The sequence below is a fragment of the Crocodylus siamensis genome, chromosome 5 (assembly GCF_052110815.1).
Source record: "Crocodylus siamensis isolate JL-2025a chromosome 5, ASM5211081v1, whole genome shotgun sequence".
Lineage (NCBI taxonomy): Eukaryota > Metazoa > Chordata > Crocodylia > Crocodylidae > Crocodylus > Crocodylus siamensis.
Genome location: NC_143399.1, coordinates 103175357 through 103196419, shown reverse-complemented (window position 1 = coordinate 103196419; position 21063 = coordinate 103175357). Strand labels below are relative to the sequence as shown.

General features: G+C 38.3%; 1 protein-coding gene across 1 annotated transcript in view; it reads left to right on the top strand.

Moving 5' to 3' along the window:
- Positions 1 to 21063, top strand: part of CDH12 (cadherin 12) — a 953181-nt gene that overhangs the window by 328355 nt on the left and 603763 nt on the right. The window contains exon 4 of the mRNA XM_090049941.1: positions 11344 to 11401. The gene's annotated coding sequence lies outside the window, so the exon portion shown is untranslated. The remainder of the gene's footprint in view (positions 1 to 11343; positions 11402 to 21063) is intronic.

The following is a 21063-nucleotide window of genomic DNA, read 5'->3' as shown; positions in this document are numbered from 1 at the left end:
AAAAGTTAGATTCTGCTACTAAACTAGCTACGCATTATTCCAAGAGCACGGCATGGCAGATGTATATACATTTTTAATTTTAGTAATGACTTTAAACCACCAAATTCTAATACAAAAAACATTGGAAGTGTTTCAATTCAGACATCTGTGTTTTGAGATGAACTAAGCAATGCAATTGTCAAATGTTGCTATTGCGTGCCTCCCGCCTCCCCTCACTGAACAATGTTGTGCTATCCAAGTTGAATAAGAAAATAATATGAAGAAAGTCTTGTTGAGTCTGGCTTGATGCTTAATTTAAAGTTCTCTGATTTGACTACCAGAAGTATCTTGATTAGATTGATTGTGAGCCGTGGTGAAGAAATGTGCGCTTCCATTTGTTGAAAACAGCTTTCCTGTCTAATAAGGAAGTCTGAGATGGTTTTCAAACTTCCTAAAGTCATGGAACCCTGTCATATCATTTCTTCGGCTGTGGAGCCCCTTCCCCTATCCTAAAGACTGACAATGGAGCCAGGCAACTTGGCCTAGCAATGGTGGTATGCTGCTTCCCAGCCTGCTCTACCATCACCCCAGTCTCTTTGTGGAACTCCAGGGTTCTATGGGACATAGCTTGAAAACCACTGAAAACATAATACCTTACTATGTTCAAATGTGTTTCCTTGTTGTTTTTACCATTGCTTTAGAGTTGGAATTACAAGTGGCTTGTTTTGAAGATTGTTGTCTGGTAATGTGGCACTAGACTGCAGCTAGTTCTCTTTTTTTCAGGGCTTGACAACATGCTCGTCATCGAGAATGATGATCCACAAATGACAGCAAGTGCAGGAATTAATAGGGGCTGGGGGAGGGAGCAAAAGGGAACACGGTTGCCTTTTGCACGTAAAGCACCCTATGCCTTAATGAATTCAGCTTTTGGTACGAGTTCACATATGTGAAAAATATATTAATGTAAATATAACAAACCTCTAATATGTGCATATAAGCTGAGGTGGGAACTTGTGTGTTTTGTGAGTGTATAATGGTACAGAGATCACTCAGGGCAACAGAATGCTGTTAAGTACTCTTAGTTGCAGCATGTTCAAGTGCTGCTCTTTCGCTACAAAATTCTCAGTATGGATTTCAAATTGCTTAGGAAGTAAAAATGCACAAACACATGCACATACACAGCCGGCAAAAGGGATTACAGTTGTTCTTTTCTCCCCCAGGCTTTTACAGCTGGACTCACAAGTCATGTCATTTAAAAGTTAGTATGACACAGACAATAATCCAGGTCATCACAGTATCAGCCACTTAGGCAAAAACAACTGGAGTAAATAAACAAGCAAAAATGTAAAATCCCTTTGTTATAATCAAAGGAATACTACAGGAGAGATGAAGTCGGCTTGGTGTTAGGACAACAATCCATAATTTATTTTGCAGATGTCTCTGTAATTTAAACAGCAGGCAGAACAACCACACAGTTGTAGATGCTCTGGGGAAAGGATACCCAGAGCCTCGTAAATCATGGTGAGGATTAAAAGCAATGAACATTCATCTTCTTAACCTCGTAAAGCAATATTGCAAAGCCAAGGATTACAACTTACTGTGCATGTAATCTTTGTTCAGGGATAAAGGGTGTCAGCTTTTTTAGAAGCTTCTCTCAATTAACAATGGCATGTGCCTTTTGGGAAAGGAGCAAGCAAAATAGTTTTAAAGTTGACTTAACATGAGTTCCTTCCTATTGAAAGAACATTTAGAAAGAGCTTTTTCTATGAAGAAAAAAGAAAAAGAGACAGAAGCCTGGATCTGATGGCAATTTGTTTGCTATTAAGAAATTACTTTTTTCCTTCTTTCTAGAACTGCAGGTGAAACTTGACTTAATACACAAGATATTTGTGGGGGAAATGGGCTGCTTATCTCATGCATTTCACTTCTGGTCTCCAAAACAACTGCTTGATTTAAGGGTGTGCAGGAACTCAGTATTATTCACTAGCACTCATACTGTATGCTACATTTCCTCCATGGAGCAAGTGAAGTTTTAATGGCTCCAAGGCCACGGTTTACCAAGATTTATAAAGTAATCTCTAGAATTAATCTTTTAATTCTCTGGATGCCAAAGTAGGTGGACTCATTTTCAAAAATGCTGAACGATCAGCAGTACCTGTTTAATTCAATCATACATGACTTCATAGGGAGTTGCTCAGCACTTCCAAAAAATGTCCACTTATTCAGATATCTGTATATGGATTTTAAAAGCCTAAACTTAGGCTTTTACAAGTTCGGCCTTCAGTTGCATAGAATTATTTTATGTTTTCATCCCCGTGCAGTCTTGTTTTGAATGGTCCAGAACAATATGATTTTTTGAGTTTTAAGTATCATTTGTTTTTGAAAACTTCCAGCTGCTTGAGGGAACTCAGTCATTTACATTGTGAAATATTTTAAAAATGTGTCACTCTTTTCCTCTTGTTTTTTCCTGCCACTGTAAAGTCCTCAGATTTAAAGGTTTTTTTATTACTTTTCCATTGACTTTTCTAATAGAATCACTGTTGATAGGGCTGTGCTTCCTCTGTTCTTCTCCCATACCATCACAGCTGGGCTTTTCTCCCCAAGATTGAAAATGTTAAGCAATAGGGAAACAGGCACATGAAAAATGCAGTGTTTAGCTCCCTAGATTATAGGAGTGGGGTGATATTTATATCTTTAAAACATAATATAACCCTGGGCGCAACACAACATGCACCCTCACCTAAATAGTGGGATCCTGGGGTACCTGGTAGCCAGTAGCCCTGCCCAGACCCCCTGGGAAGCTGCTGCAGTGCCCCCGAGCGGAGAGCCTCCCCTTACAATCAAGCACCCTCACAGACAAGTCTCAAAATATTTACAAGATTTAATTATTTACAACATAACAAATAAATATTACATAAACACACTGATATACAAACTAATAAACCCTCAATAACTTATTTACACCGTCTCTCACTTGCACACAGTGTATTGTGGATCCCATGTGCACTGCCCCTGGCAGGGTGTCTCAGGAACTGGCTGTGTTCCTGCACATGGTCTGTGGACTCTCCCTGGTGCTGGTGTCCATCTCCATGCTCCTGGGGTCTCCGGGCATCAGGCAGCAGCTCCTCCTCTGCAGTCCCAGCAAGACAGCCTTCCCCTGCTTTTGACCCCCTTCCTCGGCTCAGCAGGGAGCAGTGAGCTGCAGGCTGTAGCAACTCTCCTGTCCTGCACAACCTCACAGCTTGGCAAACGCAGCCCCTCCCTGGGTTTTTCCTGCCCCTGGAGCCCCTCACCCATTAAGGAAAACAGGGCAGACTCCAGCAGTCACCCCCCACCCCACTTCCGGCTCTGCTGTGCTCACCCACCTGGTCACCAGGCTGCAGGCACGTTTTCCCTGGCTTGGAGTCTCCACACAATCAGCCCCTCTCTGATCCTGCCTCTGCAGGCTCCTGGGTTGGAGAGAAGAACTGGATACTATATCTCTCCCGTGGCAGCCTTTTCTGCTGCTCCGCAGGGCACTCCTAGGGGCTCTCCGAGGAACCGCTGTGTTGAGACTCTGTCTCCAGTCTCCAGCCTGTCCCTCTGCCCTTCTCTCTCTTTTATTCCCTTCCATGGGAAAACTGCTCCCCCCTTTTATCCAAGGCTCTGAGCCAATCCCAGCCCAGAGCCCTTCCTGGGCTTTTGCTAACTGCTCTTTCAAAACTTTGCTGGGGTTACGTCACCCCTCCCACTTCCAACAGGGCTGCCTCCAAAACAACTTCACTTGCCCTCAAAGCCTGCAGTGTTCCCGCTGGAACAAACTCTGTCTCTCTGCTGGGCAGCCCTTCCCATTCTTTCAGGTGGGTCCATTTTTTAAATGCTGCTACAGTAATTTAATGACTTTTAGCCTCATTCAGTATCTCTTCTGCAGCCCTACTTTTCCTCTGCAGTGAACAAAAGGTGGGCACTTGAGTCTGGTGCCCCAGGCATCCACTTAGAGAGGGTGCCAAAATGGCAGCCGGCACTGCTGCCAGTGCAGTGTTTGGGCTGCCACGTTGCAGTTATGCCTCTGATTTCCCTCAGACCTTATCACTTCCACCCCCTCCCTTCCATAAAACCTTATTTCTCCTCCTTCATCCTTTACAAAGGCCTTTTGCAAGCTTACTGCCTGTATTAGTTGACTTTTAAAGTAATTTCACTCCTAAATGGTCTTATGCTGCCAACTTTATCTCACTGGCTCTGGAGCTTAGAGATGCCCATGAGCCTTTGTGTGTCACTAAGAAAAATTAGATATGGAAACAAACAAGTAGTAAGGGAAATTCAGCATTTTGGTTGCAACTCCATGTCATTAATAACTTGATTCTGTTTTTTAAGGCCCATTGCTTTCTTCATGATTTGCCTGCATGCAAAAATCCCTTAATTCATGTCATTATACAATCTGAATCATGAATCATTTTATTCTAATGGAAATGGCAAAGGATGGTTGGCCCTACTGCAAGTGTTATTCCCTTGGAAGCCTTGAGCCAGAGCTTTAAAAGACATCAAAAGCTATTTTGAAAGCAAAAGGGATGTCTTTGAAAATGGTTGTGGGTAACCTTATGTCCATGCTCTTATAAATAATCATAGAGAGCTTGAAATAAAACTTCAAATGGTTGGAGTCTAACATCTGGGTCAGTGCCATGGGCCAAAGCAATACTTGGTGTTTCTCTGTTGACTTGGATGGGACCCTGTTAGTGCTCTGCTTTTGAAAATCTGACCATTTAAAATACTTCATGTGGATGGCAGAGCTGATTTCTCCTGTTTGGGAGGTGGGGGGAAGAAATGTGTCTGGGAAAACATGTCCAAAAACACATTTTGGAGAGAGCTTTTTGGGTCTGAGTATAAAGCTTGTATTTTTCTTTTTTCTTAAATACTGTTTGATTAGTTCAGCATTTTTTCTTCTGAATTTATTGCTGAGCATTTCTTTATAGATTCTTCTTTCTTTTTGGATCTCAGTCTTACTCTGTTACATTAATTCTATAGTTAATTCATTTTTGTTGTTGTGTCTTTGTAATTTGTTAAAACATTTCCAGTAATATCAGTAAATGAATTAAAAGGCTACATTAAAAAGGATTTGGCTGCTGCAGCATCACAGCATTTTGTAGCAAGGTAGGAAGGGGTTCCTGATCCTGCTGCCAGTGTTGTTATTCCTAGGATTAATCCACAAAATAACTTAACATTTACAAATCAGCTTTTAAAATGCTAAATAGTGTTCTACCTGGGAAGTTTGGGCTCTGTCAATTGCAGCCTATCAGGGAGGAACATCCTAGGAGGTGTGATTGTATCTCATCCAACCACAATATTTCCTTCTACCCTGCACTATGTAGGCTTCTCCATTCTTTAGAAGTGCAGGCACTGCAGTTACCACAAACTTTCAGGTGGGTAGAGATGACATCCTGGGAGGCAACTCCTCTAATTTGCACACACAAATACTAGTCACAATTTAACTGAGTATGAGGAAAGAAATGGCAAGTTGTTATTATAACTTTTCTTCTCAAATATATTGACATTTTGTGATCCAAGACAACGTTTGATCATGCGTCTCTGATTTAATACCTCTTTTATCTGGTATTTGAACAACTGTTTGCCTTAAAAACATGTGAAATAATTTGGGATTTCTTATGTTTTTATTAGTCAGTGGAGAGACATTGTGTAGCTAAAACACCCCCTACTTTTCAAGGCAGCATATGGGGATTTATCTGATCAAGACCTGCTAGTGATCATCAGACTGACTTTAATATATGTTTTAGTTCTGATAGCACTTAGATGAGCTAACACTCCAACATTTCCAAAAGAAATGTGGGCCTCATTGTATTAAGTGCATACAAGAACATATATGTAGAAAATTGTATTCATGTTGTTGATGAAATTCCTTTTTGTTTGTTTTAAAAACATTTTGAATAATCTCATCATGTTTTTGTATATGTTTGTTCCACTACTCCTTTCAATCTCTCTGTCCCTTTTTTGTTTCCTTTCCCTTTTTTTCTCCTCCCCTCTGGTCTCTTCTCCTGCAGTGTTGAATTGGGAAAGGATCACTAGGGATGATTTGTTTTCCTATTGGAGGCTTTGTACAAGAAGAAAAAACATAATAAAAAGTACCAAGGAGTTAAAAAAAATACTTTGCATGAGACATTATAGATGTATGTAACGAATAATAAAAGGCTGCATAACTTATCTATCTACACAACTTTAGGATCCGTAATACATTGCTAAGTTCCGGACAAAATAGTGTGATGTCCTCAAAATACTGGTAAATAGTATGCATGAATGTATGTGCATACATGAGGAAACCAGTAGTGACAGTTCTTCATACTGTCCCAGAAAGATACTCCTTTATTCACCCATTTTTATAATAATATTATCTCTCCCATTTTGTATCCACTTTGATCAGCTGTGAAATAGTTAAGTGCAGCCATTGAAATAATAACCATCATTCAAATTCAAAGTTAATGAACCATTGAAATGAAGTAGTTGCAACCCCTCAGAGTCATTGTTTAGGCTCCCCACAGACTGGGGCAGGCAAAACTACATCGATTTCTATGTTTAGTCAACATTTACTGGATTAAAACCTAAACAGTGCTATACATTTAACTTGGGGTGAAAATAAGCAAAATAAAACTTAGGCTCTGAAATAGAGGATGATAATTATCAGAATATTGGTCTGCTTAACTGCTACAGCAGCCTAGCACAATTCTTGTCCATGAAAATAATACAAAGCTAGAAAGTCTCCGCTTACACTGTTTTGCATCTTACTCGAGTGTGTTTATGTTGTTTGTTTATCCAGATTGTGTTGAAAAACTTTCAACACCCCTCTCCCTCCAAAAAGAGTAAAATACTTATTTTTGAAATGTTGGCCATTGTTCTAAATAAATATGCATTCATTTAATTGCCAGTATTCCCCTGAGTTGTTTATTCCTCCCGGGACCAGTTTGACAAGATGTGAAGGCAACAAACGTAGGCATTTCCTTAGGTATCTGATACTTTAGATACCAGTGGTGTACTTGGTGGGATGCTGAAGTATCTGCCTTTAAAATATATGTTTTTAACAGATTTCTGTTTGTTTAATTATATGATTGGGTATGCTTTTCTGCAACCTTAAAATAACTATTTCTTAACTAATATTAACTTTTCCTATTGCAAAATATTGGTGCATGTACACAACTACAAAATCTAATGTACTACGCTTGTGACTCTTTTGTTCCTGTGTTTGATAACATTATTGTGAATCACGTCATCATCAATTATGATTCTGTAACTCAGAGTATATATTTTTGTTAGCTAACCTGTGGTCCCCCTGCTGGCATACTCTATCTTTACAGTAAATCAATGAAAGCTTTATTTTATAACTTCATTATAACTTTAAAATGTATGTTGTATGTAGAATGTGTAATTTTGATTTTTATATATATAGGTAAATGAACCACCGTTTATAGGTCCAGAGTTAGGACTGTATTGTTTTGCATATACTTATACAAAGGCATAGATGCAGAAGTAGTACATTCCACAACTGATCAGTGTTTTGAGATGCTTCAGATTTTGACTGAACAGCTTAAAATACTTCAGAGGCCAGATACGCAAATTGTGAACCATTTTTTGTCCCTTTAACAAGGTAGGAACCAAGATTTTTAGTAACTTCCTAAAATGTAGGCCAATGCATGTGTATTTTTTGAAGATATTTCTAATTAGCATGAGGTTAGCAGAAGTGGATATTTTCTCCCTGAACTACTAACATTAGCTAAAAAAAAAAGAAAAGAAAAATTTTCATTAGAAATTTTTCCTTTTGTTTTACAGGATTCATTTTTTCCATTAAACAATGTAACCGTGTTGTCTATTATTAATTATAATTCTATTGAACTTATGTTCTAGCTAAATCATGAATTGACCACTTTCATTTGCAGAAAAGAAACCTATTGTTCTCAGCTAATAAAAACTGATCTTTTTGGTTAACATTTCAAATGTTTAATGAAATGAAAAAGAAAATAAATGTTTTGCAAATGCTTCATATGGTTTTTGATAAAACATTTAGCAAAAAAATCACTAAAGGTGTGAAGGCCAATGGAAAAAATGGAACATTTATAATAAGTAGATTTGTGGGGGGAGATTATAGGTTTCAAATACATACCGTTTTTCAGAGTAAAAGTGTGTCTGAGATCTTTCAGCCAGCATCTGTTGGCTGAGAAGAACCTTAGTTACTCCTTACTACATTTGAAAAAGTACCGGCCTATTTACATCTTGACATTGGAGGACAGAAGTCACAAATGTAACATTAAGTTGACAAAAACAGGAATGAGGGTTATAAGGTCAAAATAAGGGAACCAAAGTGTGGGAACAAAAAGCAGAAAATGTGGGTATTGGAAGAAACCAGATGACATTACACAGAGATTCTGATACTTTAGACTATAAATAGTTGTCTCCCATAAAAGCTGATTAGCTTTGCTAGGAGGTGTCCCTGCATAGCTGATCTGCTTCATTGGGTGAAATGCACATTACACATTGTCCCATTCGTTGTGGGACAACGAGCAATATTTTGCTGGTTTCAGGGATGTGCCCTCAGCAATCTCCAGGATTCCCAGAGATTGTCTAGGGTATGTCTTTGCAAGTGGGAAACCCAATTTTCCCATCTCTAGAGACATGCCCCAGAGGTCCCAGGGGTACGTTTCTGGAAACAGGTAAAAGCCAGGGCAGTGAGAAAGTGCAGACACTTCTGGCTGCCTTTGCTCTCCCACCATAAAACAAAAGGACAGCTGCTACAATAAATCAGCACAGTTTAGTACTATCTTTTGTCACACCTCAGTGTGGCTGTGATAAAAGGTAGTAGTGTCTATTTGCTGTTGCTTTGTGCCACCATAAAAATTGTTATGGAGGCACCAAGGCAACATCTGTTTCTAACCTTAGAGAAGTGGTGCTTAACCTAGGGCCCACAGACCAGATATAGCTTGTGAAGCCTGTATGATCAGAGTGTTTCTAGCATGAGTTCATCAGCATGTGAGCTTGATGGAGCTCCACATGCACAGGTCTCTGAGCTTGCTGGCATATCAACCCAGTCTCTGGCCAAGGCCACAGCTTTTGTGCAGCTCTAGATCCCAGGGATGTCATCCTTTCTTGCCCCCTGGTTCTGAAGTAAGTAGTGGATCTGGCCAGAGGCTGCATCACCACCTCTTGTGTTCAGAAAGCTCACTGTGAATACACCACACAGACAAAGGTTTTCTTTGCAGCCCTCAGCTTGTTTCTGATTTTAAAGTTTGGCTTGTAAAAAAAATAAATAAAAAAAATGTTGATTACCACTGCTGTAGAATATGAAATATTCTTTTTACGAAACTTGTGCAATATTCCTCCCAGCAGTCTGTCTTAGGCCTGAATTTTAGGAATGAGAGGATAGGCAATATCCATTCCATGCCAATCTTAATTAAAGTGTATGCTGACACAATCAAAAGAACATAAAAAATATTCTACCAGGATCAAACTACAGGTCTTTCTAGCCTGGTACCCCTTCTCTCACAATGGCACAGAGTGAATGCTAGGGAGAAGAGTACTGAACTAGGGTTTATCCAGACTAATCTGTCCCCTACCTTTGTCCCTCTACAATTTGCCAAGAAGTCTTAATCTGGAGATTGTATCCCCAGCTATCATATTTAATACCCACCAATAGATATACCCACCACAAATTTGTCCCCTTTTGAACCTGGTTAAGTTATTAGCCTCCACAACATCCTGTGGTGGCAAGTTTTAAAGGTTCATTACATGCAGTTTGGAAAATAACTTATATTTATTTGTTTTTAACTTGATTGTATAATTGTATGTCCCCAAGTTCTAAGATTGTGAGAGGGAGTAAAAAAGTAAATCCCTATTTACTTTCTCCACACCATTTATGATTTTATAACTTCTAAGATATTCCTCCCAAGCCACCTTCAGTGATCTTTTCTTTAAATCTCCAGTCTATAGTAGAGGGACCAAATCTGCTCATCTTTCTACATTAAAGTCTGATTATTTCCTAAAACATGAGTTGTCCTTAGCCATAGTTCCATTTTTTCCCCCTTTTCTTTTGCAAATGGTTTGTCTTGCACCGTACATTGTCTTGTTGCACTAGGCACTTAAGGTTTGATTTCCCAGTTGATAGAGAGTGATTGCAGTCAACAGAGCTCTGTGTTGATGCTGCTTGAGACTGTACCGTAGTATCGCTTTATACAATGAAAGCATGAGACTGTAAGCTCTTTGTCTTTTTGTGCATCTGTGCAATGCTCTATATGATTAGTGTTATATAAATAAAACTATTAGCTTTATTACACTTTGCATTCAAACCAACCTGAATAGGTCTCATCTAAAGGGTTTCCAAATGTATCATACAAGTTTTAAAGCTGAATACTCTTTTAGGAGTATGAAAAGCACAGTGGTGCTCTTGGAAGTCTTACCTTCTTTATTCACTGAAACAGCTTTGGCTTGTGGAGATCTATTAAGATTTTGCTAAATGTAACTAGTACTGACACTTAGTACTTCAGGTAGGGGGCTTTTGTAGAGCCTGATCCTGCAAATTTTTACAGTGTGAGTAATCCTGATTCATGCTGCTGAATCTCATTGTGGGACAATTCACAAAGGTATAAGGCTGTGCAGGAAAGGACTTAGGCTTTCAATTACTTTATATTATATGCTTTTAAGAATTAGTTAAATATTCATTTCTAATATCAGCTATTATAAGGATTCAGATTGTTATGGTTCATTGGGTACATAGTACATGCTATAAAAATAGTCATAAAAGTTTATGGAAGAAAAATAGATATGTATAAAATGTTATAAAATTGTCAAATGCTTATTGTAGGAGATATGGGCTATCTGTCATCTCTGTTATATTTCTAAGTAAAATCTCGTTTCCTCTCTGAAAAACCTTTCAACAAAATAGGAAATTAAATATATTCAACGATAATAGGTTGATATGCGGTGTGTGACTCATAAACTAAAAATCAAGGTCATTCAGGATTAGAAATCAATGGCAACAAGAGCATTGTGCTGTTTTCTCTTTCAAAATATCTTTCTTTAATAAACAGGCTGTCAATTTCAGCTGGTGCAAATCACCAATTTATATCAGCTGAGGATCAAGTGGCTGAATAAGGTATTTGAATATGAAAGTTCAGCCAACCATTGGTTGAACTTTCTTGAACCACCTTCTGAAATTAAAATCTTTAATCATATAGTGGCATATGAGGTTGTAAGCTATTCTACTCAGTGGAGGACATCTGTATTTAAATAAAAATATTAAATCTCTTAAAAGTTAGAAGGATGCATGATGGCCAACATGTTTAGAAGTGGCTAATGATTTTGAGTGCCTAATTTGAGTCATCTAATTTTAACAAGGTGCTGAGTACCTGAGCTCTGGAATTTACATCTTCAGAAAGTGCTTCAAGGAGGACAAGTGAGTTCAAATTATTAGTCACTACTGAAAATCTAGGCTAGTTTGTTTATTGTAATTGTATTTTCTGTTAAAATTAATCTGAAATTTTATGTATCCTTGCCAAAATTGTCAAATGACAAAAAGCCTGAGAAAGAGTACTTGGTACGTGAAAGCTTGTCTGTATTCCTTCTGACTATAAGGTAAAATATATCACCTGCAAAAATCCTTGCCTAGCAAATGACCTACCGTATAGGATTTTGGTGAAGTACTGAAATAAGAAATAAAGCATGTCTACACACGTCCCCTGTGCTGCCATTGTTACTGCACTGCCTGTTCCTTTCGGAAATACTAAATGATGACACAGTAAGAGCTGTTACAGCACCATCCCAGAGGCGCATGTTATTTTTACATGCTACATCACCATAGCAATGTGCTATAATGAGGCAGCTTGTCACTACGGCAACACAGCATTGGCATCTCAGCTTGTGCCTTCCGATGCTACATTGCTATACCAGTGAGTTACGTCGCTGTGACACGTTGCTATGGTGACAGCCTCATGTGTAAATGCATGCAAGGTGTAAAAGAGATTTAGTTCCATCATGGCAAGCCACCACAGCATAAATTAAGGATATGAAGTTTTAGCAAATTGAGGTGTAACGTGTAAAGACTGAAGCCCAAGTAGAGCATCTGAACTTCCAAGTATATCCCTGTAGTTGTGACCTTAGAAACTTTATATACAATGAAAAATTGGAACATTTCACAAGTGGTTGTTGGTTGATCTGTTTAATTATCCCATTTGTGAATCCATATATGAACAAAACCTTGAGACTTCTGTTGTTTCTATCTTCAAAGCTTAGCTTGGAATGTCCTTGGTTTAAGTATAGCATTGATATTCCCTCGGCTTACATTTACTATGTCTTTTCATGTTGATGATTTATTTATAAACTGGATACAGCTCTCTCTGAGGATTATATTGGAGAAATGTGCTACATAGTCTTTACAACATGTTTTAAATGGTTTTCCAAAGTAGTTTCTATGGAAGGAAAGACAGATCTTGCATGCATTTTGTATCATGTAAAGTACAATTCTTTTTAGATTACGCAGAAACAATTTAAAGCTTTCCGGACTTCAAAGCACTATTGTTTGCTGCATAGCTGAAAGGTAATGTTAAAAAAAAAAAAGACAGTGAGAAGTGTCAGGGTTTGTTCAAAGACTTACTTAGCTGTCGGTTTCACTGTTTTTCTGTATTAGACATGTCAAATCACGTTACTATTTAATATTATATTTTTAGACGCTTCTTTGTTATAAGGTAATTTTGCTTGAATTACATCAGCCTAAACTGTAACATTCATAACACATATTTTCAGATGCTGCCAATAAAACATTGGTGTGATGGGCACTCCTTCACAATAGTTTAACAAAAGTGATAGCAGAAGTTTAAACATTTATAAATAATTTTTTTACAAAGTTTGAAATAAAATAAAAAGAAAGTCATAAAAGTTTCTTCCTTCCCTGAGGGGTGTTGCCTAATTTATATTGTTCCTTCCCATCAAGTGTAAATACTAGTGCTCCCTATAAGGGAGATTAATACCTAGCAATACATTCTGAGTAGGGGACAGTAAATTGCACTGTCCAAGAAACAGAGGAGGGAGTGAGTTATAACTAGTTTATGTCTATACTGCAGCTAGGATATGTGAATGTCATCCATATAGACATATTTTGCCATCTTTAATAGGGCTAGCAAGGGTAAACCTGTGGGTGAAGATGAAGCTACACAGATTTCAGTATAGTCTGCACCATGAAGGGATACTTGCTTGGTAGGCTAATTAACATTGCTGTAACTTCAGCAACAATTGCTACCAAGTCAGATACAGCAAAGGTCTTCCAGATATGCCTACTCATGCTGCAGTTTTATCTCTGACTGTAAGGTGGACATTCTATCATAGTCACACATTTGGATCTTTTCTTCCCTTTCCCCCCTGGAAATAATCAATGAATATCCCTTTTCTTGGTACAAACAGCTCATCTGTGCATTGGGAAGAAGGGTTTGGAGCTAAATTTGTACTCATTTCCTTCCTACCTGTCTGTGCAGCCTGGCATTAGTCATTTTTCTTGTAGTTTATCACATGTAGTACAAGTCAGTTATAGACATCATCCCACAACTGGGTCATATACGTATGTATGTGTAAGAGAGGGGTTCCTTAATCTGACCATAGTTCTTATGTTCCCATAGACAGAGCTCTGTGTCAGATGTTAATTTTGGAAATGCAGATAGGTTGGGAGTCGGGAGGTTTCCTGGTGCAGGGGAGGGAAGGAGTTAAGTGGAACTATGCAGCAATGAACATCCATTCTGTAAAGTAACTACCTGTTGGATAATTCCACATCTTGAAAAGCTTCTGAAAGCTCTAGAGAGATATGAGACCTTTTATTGATGAGGAACTGTTTTTCTCTCCTCAGGAGGGAAGAGTGCCAACAGAACTTCATCACACATTGGTTAGGCCTCTGCTTAAAAAACCTTCTTTGGATGTTAACATGCTCACCCATTATCATTCAATATGTCAGTAATAATGTCTAAATCTATAACTCACCTGGTATCCTGCTAGATGGGAGACTACTTCTTGCCATACAGCCTTTTGTATGAAACTTATGATCAACAGGAAAAGCTCTTTAGCTCCAGGTTCAAATGTGCCATCAGAGATTATTCAATGCTTGTGATGGGAATTTACCACTCACCCCACTATTTATTTTAATGGTACCAAAACATCCCTATGGTGCCTGTGAAAATTTCAGCATCCATATCCAGTGAATATCCATTCCTTAATCAAAGATTTCCCTAGCATTTTTCTATTTTATTTTCTCTGCTGCATTTTGGTGCTAGAGACTAAATTTGAGCTTCAGAGCACAGTGTCATAAATATTCATATTTTGTCTGCTTGATTTAGAGGTTTCAAAATCACTATGGTTCTTTAATGAAATCCATTGCTATGTGATCAATGAATCCATCAGTCTAAAAGGATGTCAACTGGTGTCAATTCTGATAATACTAAATAATTTGCATAATTGTCCAGTGAGAACTGGACTGAAACTTCCAATTAATTTCATGTACTAGAGGTCACTATCCAACCATTAGATGGGCTTGTTGGTTTTTATGAGCTAAACGAAGAGAATACAATGAAATTGTTATTAGCTGAAGCTCAGTCAACTTCGCCTGGCATATGGTAATTTGCATAAACTCTTCTGTACTATTCTGGGTGTTGACTTTTGCAACATAATATTTCCTTGTTCCCTTTGCTATTTTGCCGTAAGTGAAATGGTTTGTTTCCTTCTGAAAGCTGAAACAGCTGTCTAATGCTGAGCAAAGTATGTGCTTGTAAATTTTTTCATCTTTTGTCAGAAAAAGATGTTGAAACTTTTAGTAATGCTTTTGAGTTTTGCTATACAGCTGTGTGACACTGCCTTCTGGTTTTAGTTTTCATTTCAAACAGAAAACTCAACATAACTGTCCAGGAAAGTTTGAAGATCCTTTATGAAGCTGTGCTAAGTGGTTTATGGTTCCAGGTGGTAACACTTTGTGTAACTTGGTGATGCTAACGTTTGGATGTCAGTCTGAACCCAAATTAAATGGGTTCATTGGCTAGGTTTTGTATTGTGTTTGAGACTATTGAAAGTCCCAGAAAAATTTAGGGGTTGCAAAGAAAAATCAGAAGACCCATCCCATAGGGTGAGCACTTATTTTTCTCTCTCTTTGATCCTGTTCCCAGTTTGAATAGACAACATAATTAGTCACTTAGCCAGAGAAACAGGGGAAATGCGTCTGTAGCTTGGTGGATAAAGCCCTTTCCTACAAAACAAGGACATGTGGGCTCTACTAGTTCATGATTGTATAAATATGTATTTTATATAAAGTTGAATGGCATCAAGAGGAGAAAATGAGAGACCCACATTTGAATAAACCCTTGCCTGGTAGTCCATACATTATCTCTGATGTCAGAAATCCAAATTCACTCCCTTCCCAAACAGGATAATACTAATCACTTTGTTTTAAGAGCAGGAACTAAAACATCCATTCAGTCAGAGAAAGACCCTATAGCCAAGCATTAGAGCATTCACACACCCAGAAGACTTGAGTTCAAGTAGTTCACACAAAAAGAAACAACATTAACAGGAGACATTAAGAACAGTCTATCCTAGTCCTATAGCTTAGTTCTTAGGGCACGCTCTTGAGGATCAAAAAGATGGGTTCAAATCTCAGGAAGAGGAGGGGATTGAAATTGGGTATCCAGTGTCCTGGGTAAATGAGTACTTTAATCACAGGCTTATTATGTAAAAGGGAAAGTCCTTCCATTTTGTGAATGTTCCTTTACCCAGTTTTTTTCCCCCCTGACAAAACTAGTCAGTGAATTCAGGTCAAACTCTGAATGGCTTCGAAAGAGCTGAAACTATATTAGCAAATAAACTATTTCCTACAAATATTTCCCCTTTCTAGTTCTGGACTCTCAATAGGGCAGAATCTGTAGTTGCTGGTTGAATTCCCAAGTGTGTCATATAACATGTTTATATGAAGTCACATGAAGATGGGCTGATGGCAACTCAGTCACCCAAGCTGCTAATTAATTATATTACTTCTTCAGATATACAGTGGAGATTGCACTTGAGAACAAGTGAGAGAAGCAATACAGAGGGTGGCTTTGAGAGGAAAAAAAGATGGCTAGGTCATTAGGTCTATCTTATTCTGACAAAGGATTCCTCTGTAACCCTGAGAGAGTAATTTGCATAAAATTTCACAAAGTTACTTAGGTGTTGTGATGCTGACAGTTACAATATCTAACTTTTAGTGATGTTCTTCTTTTATATAGTAATCTAGCCTTAAGAGCACTTAGGCAAGTCATGGGACTTCTGGGTTCAGTGCCCTTCTCCGCTGACAGGGTTCAAGTCCCTTTCTTCCATTTCTTAGGGAGTTGCTCTAATTACTAAGCTCTAGGGCAAGGGCAGACAACATTTTTGGCCAGAGTGCCAACCCCCTCCCCCCCACTGTCTACCTTGGAAGGTGCTGTAGTGCCGACATACCAGAAAAACAAAAGAGGGAGGGGTGAATCATGGCAGTGTGCACTGCACATTAATATAGTTAATAATCATAAATGCTACTTTTTTACAGTAAATACCAGGTTTTCTAAAAATTCAAAACCTGGTGACAATAAATAAAAAGATGAAAAAAATAAATTCATATGCTACCTTTGCTTTTGTATATACTTTTTGGTTAACGATGTTGTGAAGAGAGAAAAAAAAAAGAGAAAGAGGGAAAGAGGAGAGAAAAAGAAGAACAGGAGAGAAGAGTAAGAGAGAAAAGAGAAATAAGAAAAGAGAAATGAGAGAAAAAGAAAAAAGAGGACAATAAAAAGAGAGAGAGAAAGAGAGGAGAAAAAAGAAAAGGAGGGAAAGAAATGAATAAGAAAAAAGAAAACAATGAGAAAAGGAAAAGGAGAGAAGAAAGAGAGAGAAAGAAAGAAAAAGGAAATAGAAGATAAAAAGAAACAAAAAGGGGAGGGATGAAAAAGGAGAGAGGAAAAATAGAGAGGAGAAGAGAGAAAAAAGAGAGAGAAGAGAAGAAAAAGAGAGAAAGAAAAGATTAAAAACAGGAAAAGGAGTCTCCCACCACTGTGGGCTGCAGCTCAGGCCTGCTGGTCGAAGCTACCTTTTGGCAGAAGAAGGCAAAAACACCTTGGAAGCCTCTAGGGCTCAGGTGCTCAGGCCTCTCAGACAGTCCCGGAGCAGTTGGAGCCCAAGCCCAAGACTTGGAAGGAGGACCCAGCCAGGGTGCGGACAGCGCTGGGGTGCCGAGGTAAATTGCATGTTTAATATTATTTCACTATAGGATGTTAGGAGAATAAGCATACTAAGGATTGTGAAGCTTGATAGAAAATAAAAGAATATAAATTGAAAGAGTCACAATGAGGAAAGAGGGGCAGACTATGTCAGAAGGCACTGCCAACGTTAGCACCACTGTCCACCAGAAAGTGCTTAGGGATCGTTAACGCACAATTAACCCTTAAATAGAACATGAAATACGAACACAGACAACTCAGTGTTCTAAAATCAAAGTCCAACTTTATTAGTACAACAGGTATTATCTTAGCAGTTTCTATAATCAGAGAGAAAAAATATTCAGTACAATGATCTCATCCAATCCCAGATGTTACTTTGCTTTCAGGAATGCCTTTTCTGTTGAGCAAAGTGTGTGTCATTGGTGGGATGGTCTAGACAGGTGTTGTATGGGTTGGTTGATGATGATGATGATGATGATGACACACTTAACTTTCTTGTTGCCCCCTTTATGCTTTTCTTTAATGTTGCTCCTTTGATGACTCCTTGTTTTTTATGCTGGTCTCTCTGCAGTCAACATATTGCTCATAGTTTATCTCGTCAGCATATTCCTTTGTTCAACAGACCCATGAACACACTTCTTAATTTGGCTTTTTTCCAGTGTCTTACTTTGGGAATTGTCAATTGGTCTCCCTTATCGCCATTCATTAACATATCCAATCATTTCATCCCTCTGATTCAACCGGTTACTGCCAAGTTCAGTTAATTTGAGCTGGTAACAAAACTATTACTATGTTATGTTAGAAAAACTTCTCACAATGATAGAAAATGAAAGAAATATCATGCAAGCAAACTCAAGACCATAAAGCTGTTTGCAAAAGGCAAGGCCAGCTGATATCGCAGACACTAGCAAAAGAAAAATTTCAGATAATAGGCTATCCAGAACTTAAGCAATGATTAAATAAGGCTGAATATAAAAGAAAACCTTCAACAATACTGTAATTCACCACTTTATAAACAGGTGCAACTTTAAAGCAGAACATATGACAAGCTACCCCAACACTAACTTGGGTACTTGAACCTGTATGGCTGTGTTAATATAGCACATAATCCAGGGTGATTTATCCTAGTGAGAAGCCTGGCCAAAGTGCCATGCTATACAGCTTCCAGTACCTAAGCTAGCTCATTTGTAGCTAGTTCGGACATGTCTACACTGCACTGCACTGTGAAATGTACATATCCTGAGGACGTGGAATGGTAAATGGAATATATCAGGCACAGACTCTTCAAAGGTGACCTCTCTGCATTAAAAGTCATTGTATACCTTTCATTCAGTGGCAAAATTGTGTGTTAGATAAGAAATGTTCTGTGGTGGGAACAGCTGATGAGGCAAGCCTATCAATGAGCCTGCCCTACTCACTGATAGGCTCCTCTGGGGGGCAAAGGGAGCAGCCCTCTTTCTCCCCCTGGATGGAAAGTGCATCTTTGTGCAGCTTTGTCATGCTCCAAGCAGGGAGCAGTGCACATAAGCCCACCCACATTATGCTGTATTTTTGTGGCAAAACATACCTTTAGCATGTTAAAAAAAAGTCTGGCAGAGCCCTATGAAATACCAAAGAAGATTCTCCAACCTCTGCCATTCAAGCATATAACTTTGGCTTCGTGGGTGTACTTATGTAGCTCACACAACAGACAAGGTTGTTATTTATTTATTTAGTCATTTATTGCTGAATCAGTAGCTAGTGCAATATGCCTAGGGCCTATTAGTTTCAGATATTTATTAATATATACTACTTACTGGGCACATCTACATGTGACATTAACTGGCAGCAATAAACTGCGGGGATTATTGCTCCACAGTTTTTATTGCTCCCAGGACATGCATCCAAAGTACAGCACATTGAGCCAGGTTGTAGCAGCCCCAACTGGTTGAGCGTCCGGGGTTGAGTCTGCCAGCCTGGGGCTGCTCTGACCAGGCTCAGTGTTCTGCATAGGAGCTAGCCGAGGCATAAAAAAAACTCTTCAGCAGGGTAGGACTTGTTTTTATGTGCTTGTAACTTTTTTCATCTTTTGTCAGAAAAAGATGTTGAAACTTTCAGTAATGCTTTTGAGTTTTGCTATACAGCTGTGTGACACTGCCTTCTGGTTTCAGCTTTCATTTCCAATAAAGTACTCAACATAACTGTCCAGGAAAGTTTGAAGATCCTTTTATGAATCTGTGCTAAGTGGTTTATGGTTCCAGGTGGTAACACTTTGTGTAACTTGGTAGGATTTGTATTTACAAGTCTTGTATTTACAAGTCCTGCCATGCTGCAGAATGTATTCGTTTCATATGCCCTAATAGGGAGACACGTGCAGACATTGAGACCATTTACTGCTCAGTTAATTAGTCAACTGCTCAGTTAAACATCTCGGGTAGATGTGTCCAGATGTACCCACTGTGCCAAGCTGTATCAGTCTGACCCTCCTAAAGAACTACAGAATTAAATTGGTGATATAATTGATCCTAATATAATTTATATATGGCATCATTGGAAACAACCCATTTTAAAAGTACAAAATAAATCTGAATGTCTCTTGTTGGTATGTCTTTTCTGCTTTTTCTTGTTATTGTTGAAGCTCTGTGGGGGTTTTTCTTAGTCCCTCATCCACTCGTGCATTATGTCACAGAGAAATTGTAACTCATATATAGCATCATTGCCCTATGAAAATAATTGTGATGTCACAAATGTAGCATTTTAAATTCAGAGAAGGAAATAATGCTATTGGTATACTAATTAACAAATAATATACAGTAGAACAAGAACATCAGTTTTGTAAAGAGGTCTTGATTCTACTTTAATTATGGTTCAGGGTACAGAACTCTTAAGCCAGATTCTGCCATCTACCCACAGTGATTCTCTTACACACAGAAGCATACCCCTAGTTGGTGTTAATTTTAGTAATGGAGATAACAAAACTAACATGAAGATCCTATATAAGAAATCATTTCTCTTTGTGGTAAATTATAGGGGGTCTACATTATAGTATTGTGGTCTACATTATAGAATTTAAGCCTATGGTTAATATCACTGGAAAATTCTTAAGGAGGGATACAAGCTGAAACATTATTACATTTTGAAATGATGTATTTTAGCATGCATGCAGTATTACTGTCATGAAAACTGAGCAGTTTTCCAATTCTTTCTGGCATAGCCTGGAAATAACTGTTTCCTACACCCCCAGTACTTTTACTGAAAAGAAATAAAATCAGAGGAAAGCAGTTTGATCTACAATCAGCCAAAATAGCACTACAAGTCTTCCAAGGCTTAGGAACAGTCTAATGTTCCTTTTCCTAAAGAGTTCTTGATTTATTACTTTACCTGGTGCTAACATCATGATCCCATCTACAGTAAAGCTAAAAAAAAACAATTAAAAAATCTTGTAATATTAGGTAGGAAGTTGCTTACTACTTTTATCAGAAACATGAAACTGACAATGTGGTAAAAACAAAATATTTCTGGACACTGTTGTTACCCAAAAGAATAAGCAAGTTAAATTTTAAAAATGTACTTTTAATTTATTCCATTCTAATCTTTCAACCTCTTCCCTCTAATTTTTACATATTTATTTTACTTGAGTTAGTATGATACATGAAAAAAAAGTCTTTGAACACATCAACACAAGCGCGCACATGCATCTTGCAGTGTCTCAAAGCCCTTTGAGATGCTGCAAGAGGCACATGTGGGATCAAAGAAATGTTCCCCATGCTGTAAATTTGCAGCATGGGGGTAAAATTTAGACCCCTGTATATCCAAGGGAAAAAAACTGTAGGGGAAAAAAGCAGGGCAGGGCATGGTCCTAGACTCTGTTCTGCCAGCAACT